Source organism: Dermacentor silvarum, chromosome 4 (assembly GCF_013339745.2).
Source record: "Dermacentor silvarum isolate Dsil-2018 chromosome 4, BIME_Dsil_1.4, whole genome shotgun sequence".
NCBI classification, from domain to species: Eukaryota; Metazoa; Arthropoda; class Arachnida; order Ixodida; family Ixodidae; genus Dermacentor; species Dermacentor silvarum.
The window spans coordinates 219,336,703-219,343,225 of NC_051157.2; the positions used below are offsets into that span (position 1 = coordinate 219,336,703).

General features: G+C 57.3%; 2 non-coding genes across 2 annotated transcripts; both read right to left on the reverse strand.

The window, feature by feature from the left end:
* Positions 1 to 237: 237 nt before the first annotated feature.
* Positions 238 to 390, reverse strand: LOC119451054 (5.8S ribosomal RNA). Its single transcript, XR_005191626.1, has one exon. It is a non-coding gene; the product is annotated as a 5.8S ribosomal RNA (ribosomal RNA).
* Positions 391 to 2,076: 1,686 nt separating this feature from the next.
* LOC119451198 (small subunit ribosomal RNA) lies at positions 2,077 to 3,891 on the reverse strand. The gene has a single exon (XR_005191725.1). It is a non-coding gene; the product is annotated as a small subunit ribosomal RNA (ribosomal RNA).
* Between the last annotated feature and the right edge of the window lie 2,632 nt (positions 3,892 to 6,523).

Genomic DNA, 6,523 nt, shown 5'->3' on the forward strand with positions numbered 1-6,523 from the left:
CCATCCTGCGGCGGTCTCTTCGGAGGCGCGCACTAGCCGCGCTGCAGTAGTACAATGCCTCGTTTCCGTCTCTGCGAAGTTTTGGCACAACAGTTCAGTTCGCCACCGTCTCCCTCACGTGAGGCCGCTGGCGCGTGGCTTCAGCACTCAACGTACTGTCCGTGATGCCGACGCGGTCAAAACGAGTCGACGGACGCACGTTCCCTTGTGCGCCGAAGGCTCTCTTGATATGTGATCCGACCCTCAGACAGACGAAGCCAAGGGAAGACCCAAGGCCGCAATGTGCGTTCAAAGAATCAGTGCTCAGTGTGTCCTGCAATTCACACCAAGTCTCGCAGCTGGCTGCGTTCTTCATCGACCCGAGAACCGAGTGATCCACCGCTTAGAGTCGTGAAAAGTAGTTTGTTCAATTCCGTACAGTACAACCAGGGTTTTAGGCACGTGGCGTCTCCCTGTGTGTGGTTTCGAAGGGCACCTTTCTGCGCGCGCTCCTCGAGTCTGCGCGCTCTTTCGACAGCCGCGTCTCAGACAGCTGGTAGCATATAGGCGCACCACACCCTGCTACTTGCGTGTTGCGTTTCCAGCTAAACCCCGCGAGCCTTTGTGTGCACGTAAGCCTCCACTCTGTATGCACCAGGATCAGATGTAGGACCAAGATGCAGTGGAGCCGCTCACGGCTACACACCCGCGGGGGCGTGGCTCCCCTTACCACGTCTTTTTCTTTTTTGCGAGCACTCGAAGCCGGTTTTCCCTGCCAACCACCCACCGGACCCGTGTGCTACGTGTGCACGTTCACATTGCTCCACGAAAATTGGAAAAAAGCCGCAAGGCCATGAGGGGGCACGAGCAGCTGTGGAGTCTTTCACGGCGACACGGCCACGGGTGGGGTCTCGCCCCCATCGACGTGTCTCGCTTTTAGTCATCAGAAGGGTACTCAAATTGACCACAATGTCCCTAACACACAAACACGCTTTCGCATCGGCGGATTGCCGCAGCACACCCGCTGCTGATCCGACAGTCTACTTGAGACGACGGACAAGAGCCCGGCGCGCGTACTCGCGCGGCTCTCCAAAACCACTCGGCCAGTGCCAGGGACAGCTTTCGGCGCCGGAGCCGCAACAATTCTACTCGAGGCGGAAGACGAAGCCAGCAAGAGCCTGGCCGCAAGTGCGTTCAAGTTTCGAGACTTCAGTCCCTCGTCTGTCCGTAAATCCTCTTTCGACGTGCGGCGCCTTCCCAAAGCGCACAAGTCCGTTAACCGCGGAACGCGTCCGACGTAGCAAAGCCGCGTTTCCTCTCGTACTTCGCAGCAGCGCCGCCTTTCCCTCGGCGGCGGGCGAATAGCCTGCCAACGTCGTCGCATTCAACCGCGATCTCGACATCTCGCGCGTCACGAGCAGGAGCCGACCGGCAGCCTCCGGCCCTGTCGGGCTCGGTGGCACTTGCCGCGGAGGACGGGAGGGCGTTATGGGCCACGGTTCCTATTGTACTTGGCAGCCACACCCTCGTACCGCCAGTTCCATGACCGACCGAATGCCGCGCCGTTCCTTCAGTACTTGGGCAGCAACATAGTCGGGTCGTTACTCCATACTCGCCGCAGGAAGCGACCGGCAGCCGCCAGCCTTTTCAGACTCGGCGGCGTTTGCCGCGGAGGACGGGAGAGCGCTTGCACCGCAGTTCCAACTATGAATGATGGATGGCAGGCAGCTTTAGCTCTCGACCGCCAGTTCCTTGACCGACCTCTACCGTTCCTCTCGTACTGGGCAAAGCTTTGTCGGGTCGTCTTACTCCCATTCCGCGCATGAGCGTCGAGGCGGACTGAAAGCCCACCCATGAAAGTGCGTTACGCCGTTTGTACCCACGGGCGCGGCCAAGCCAACCGTCCAAGGTTGCAGCCGCCGCCCGCTGGGCGCAACAAATTGGGCACGGGGCGCCCCTCAGAATTCAGGCAGTCCCCGCGCATGTTCGGGTATAGCCGTCCCCGCGTCCAAGCGGGGACAGCGGCGGAAAGCGTCGGGCGCAGCGAGCCGCTCCACCCACACGGGGCAGAAACGATCGTCACCCTTCACAGTCCGGTAATGATCCTTCCGCAGGTTCACCTACGGAAACCTTGTTACGACTTTTACTTCCTCTAAATGATCAAGTTTGGTCATCTTTCCAACAGACCGGCGCAACCGAAAGGCCGCGCCGGACATCGGTCCGAAGACCTCACTAAATCATTCAATCGGTAGTAGCGACGGGCGGTGTGTACAAAGGGCAGGGACGTAATCAACGCGAGCTTATGACTCGCGCTTACTGGGAATTCCTCGTTCAAGGGGAACAATTGCAAGCCCCTATCCCAATCACGAAAGAAGTTCCACGGGTTACCCAGTCTTTTCAGACAGGGATAAAGACACGCTGCTTCCTTCAGTGTAGCGCGCGTGCGGCCCCGGACATCTAAGGGCATCACAGACCTGTTATTGCTCTGTTTCGTGCGGCTAGGAGCCGCTTGTCCCTCTAAGAAGGTTGTAAGGTGCTGGGAACCCCGCACCTATTTAATAGGCTAGAGTCTCGTTCGTTATCGGAATTAACCAGACAAATCGCTCCACCAACTAAGAACGGCCATGCACCACCATCCACCGAATCAAGAAAGAGCTCTCAATCTGTCAATCCTCCCAGTGTCCGGGCCGGGTAAGTTTTCCCGTGTTGAGTCAAATTAAGCCGCAGGCTCCACTCCTGGTGGTGCCCTTCCGTCAATTCCTTTAAGTTTCAGCTTTGCAACCATACTTCCCCCGGAACCCAAATACTTTGGTTTCCCGGAAGCTGCCCGCCGAGTCATTTGAGTAACTCAGGCGGATCGCTGGTTGGCATCGTTTATGGTCAGAACTAGGGCGGTATCTGATCGCCTTCGAACCTCTGACTTTCGTTCTTGATCAAAGAAAACATTCTTGGCAAATGCTTTCGCAGTAGTTCGTCTTGCGACGGTCCAAGAATTTCACCTCTAGCGCCGCAATACGAATGCCCCCGTCTGTCCCTCTTAATCATTACCTCGTATTCCAAAAACCAACAGAACAGAAACGAGGTCTTGTTCTATTATTCCATGCAAGTTTATTCAGGCGACTCGCCTGCGTTGAGCACTCTAATTTTTTCAAAGTAAAAGCACCGGCCTTCTCGAGGCACACAATGAAGTGCACCAAGAAAGGACCGGCATGATGTTCAGTCCGAGCCGTCGCATCGGGTAGATGCACTACTCGTCTGGAACTGAGATCCAACTACGAGCTTTTTAACCGCAGCAGCTTTAGTATACGCTATTGGAGCTGGAATTACCGCGGCTGCTGGCACCAGACTTGCCCTCCAATTGATCCTCGTTAAAGGATTTAGAGTGTACTCATTTCAATTACGGGGCCTCAAAAGAGTCCCGTATTGTTATTTTTCGTCACTACCTCCCCGTGCCGGGAGTGGGTAATTTGCGCGCCTGCTGCCTTCCTTGGATGTGGTAGCCGTTTCTCAGGCTCCCTCTCCGGAATCGAACCCTGATTCTCCGTTACCCGTAACAACCATGGTAAGCAAGTAACCTACCATCGAAAGTTGATAAGGCAGACACTTGAAAGAAACGTCGCCGGCTCGTGGCCATGCGATCAGCACAAAGTTATCCAGAGTCACCACACAATACGGGCCGAAACCCGATCGATCTTGGTCTAATAAAAGCACCCGTCGCCCAAAGGGCTTCAGGCTCACTGCATGTATTAGCTCTAGAATTGCCACAGTTATCCAAGTAGGAAGAAACGATCTAAGGAACCATAACTGATTTAATGAGCCATTCGCGGTTTCGCCTTATTTCGGCATGTACTTAGACATGCATGGCTTAATCTTTGAGACAAGCATATGATTACTGGCAGGATCAACCAGGTAATCGTTCAACTGCGCGTCCAGCCATGCCGGACGCCGTTGTTGCGACGCCGAGGCCACCTTCAGGCGCCTCAGCACGCTTCGTTTTTGCAAAGCCCACCTCTTTGCACAGTCCGAGATGACGGCGTTCGAGCTCGCTACGGCGCCCTCCCCGCAGGGCTGGGTATCGCCACGCGGCAAGAAGCACGCACACTCTCGATAGATTCGTTGCGTCGACTCGGTCACGGCTTGCGGGATTTGCCATCAGCCCGCAGCACTGGTGGACCGATCGGCGCTTGCAACGTAGCCGAGACGGCAAAGCCGCCAAGCGACGGGTCACGCCCGCGCCTTCGGCGCTTTCTTATTTGACTCGTCCGAGGACGATGCGGAACACACCTCGATATCGTGGATACGGCGTCGTCCGACAACCAGCCCCTAACGCATCAAGCGGATGAGGCTGCAGACGATTGCCGAGGGATCCACGGGAGAGGCTCCGGGGACACGCTTGACGGGCACGGAGCCCGCCGCATATCAGACACCCAGGTCGCACGCACTCGGGGGGCGACTGCACTCCAACCCCCATATAATAGCAGCGATAAGTACCCAGACCTCCATGGGGCCGTACTCGTGGCATTTTCGACGGGGATTTGGCGGAAATCGTGCCGCACCTTGACGAACTTTGAAAGTTTACGTCGGCTGCACAGGGCCGAAGTCGTGAAAACCAACACCGCGCAAGAGGGTCGTGATCGTCAATGTTTCGCCAGCGGCGAGTACGGCTTCGCGAATATTCACGTGCCTGAACCACCGCGCATCCTGTGCTGACTTTCACGGCGAACGAGCTTTCCGCTGCCGCACTTTCTCTGCAAACGTTGTGCCACGCACGGTGCTGTGCTCCATGACCGTTGTTTTGGACGGTGGCTTGCGTACTCGTCGGCGTATTTCCACCTCTCGCGTGCACCACGGTGCCCCAGCTCACCGATTCAAGGCAAACGTGCGAGCCGCTTTCGGTATTTCCACGGAAAAGTTGCGCTGAACGTGGCTTGCGCGCGCCGCCCCGGCTGACGCGGTTTCGGACTTTGTCTCTGCGAGCGGTCGCGTACTCGTCGGCGCAATTCCCGACGTCGCCGCAGTGCGTGAATCGCACAAAACGCACCCGGACACCACAAATTGAAAAGTGGTACGATGTCGGCCGGGGCCGCATACCTCTATATAATAGCAGCGATAAGTACCCAGACCTCCATGGGGCCGTACTCGTGGCCGCCGGCGGCAGTTAGCGCCGAAAGAAATTCCTCATTTTTGCTTTTCAAGCCGTGTTTCCACCTCTCGCGTGCACCACGGTGCCCCAGCTCACCGATACAAGGCAAACGTGCGAGCCGCTTTCGGTATTTCCACGGAAAAGTTGCGCTGAACGTCGCTTGCGCGCGCCGCCCCGGCTGACGAGCTTTCGGACTTTGTCTCTGCGAGCGGTCGCGTACTCGTCGGCGCAATTCCCGACGTCGCCGCAGTGCGTGAATCGCACAAAACGCACCCGGACACCACAAATTGAAAAGTGGTACGATGTCGGCCGGGGCCGCATACCTCTATATAATAGCAGCGATAAGTACCCAGACCTCCATGGGGCCGTACTCGTGGCCGCCGGCGGCAGTTAGCGCCGAAAGAAATTCCTCATTTTTGCTTTTCAAGCCGTGTTTCTGCCTCTCGCGTGCACCACGGTGCCCCAGCTCACCGATACAAGGCAAACGTGCGAGCCGCTTTCGGTATTTCCACGGAAAAGTTGCGCTGAACGTCGCTTGCGCGCGCCGCCCCGGCTGACGAGCTTTCGGACTTTGTCTCTGCGAGCGGTCGCGTACTCGTCGGCGCAATTCCCGACGTCGCCGCAGTGCGTGAATCGCACAAAACGCACCCGGACACCACAAATTGAAAAGTGGTACGATGTCGGCCGGGGCCGCATACCTCTATATAATAGCAGCGATAAGTACCCAGACCTCCATGGGGCCGTACTCGTGGCCGCCGGCGGCAGTTAGCGCCGAAAGAAATTCCTCATTTTTGCTTTTCAAGCCGTGTTTCCACCTCTCGCGTGCACCACGGTGCCCCAGCTCACCGATACAAGGCAAACGTGCGAGCCGCTTTCGGTATTTCCACGGAAAAGTTGCGCTGAACGTCGCTTGCGCGCGCCGCCCCGGCTGACGAGCTTTCGGACTTTGTCTCTGCGAGCGGTCGCGTACTCGTCGGCGCAATTCCCGACGTCGCCGCAGTGCGTGAATCGCACAAAACGCACCCGGACACCACAAATTGAAAAGTGGTACGATGTCGGCCGGGGCCGCATACCTCTATATAATAGCAGCGATAAGTACCCAGACCTCCATGGGGCCGTACTCGTGGCCGCCGGCGGCAGTTAGCGCCGAAAGAAATTCCTCATTTTTGCTTTTCAAGCCGTCTTTCCACCTCTCGCGTGCACCACGGTGCCCCAGCTCACCGATACAAGGCAAACGTGCGAGCCGCTTTCGGTATTTCCACGGAAAAGTTGCGCTGAACGTCGCTTGCGCGCGCCGCCCCGGCTGACGAGCTTTCGGACTTTGTCTCTGCGAGCGGTCGCGTACTCGTCGGCGCAATTCCCGACGTCGCCGCAGTGCGTGAATCGCACAAAACGCACCCG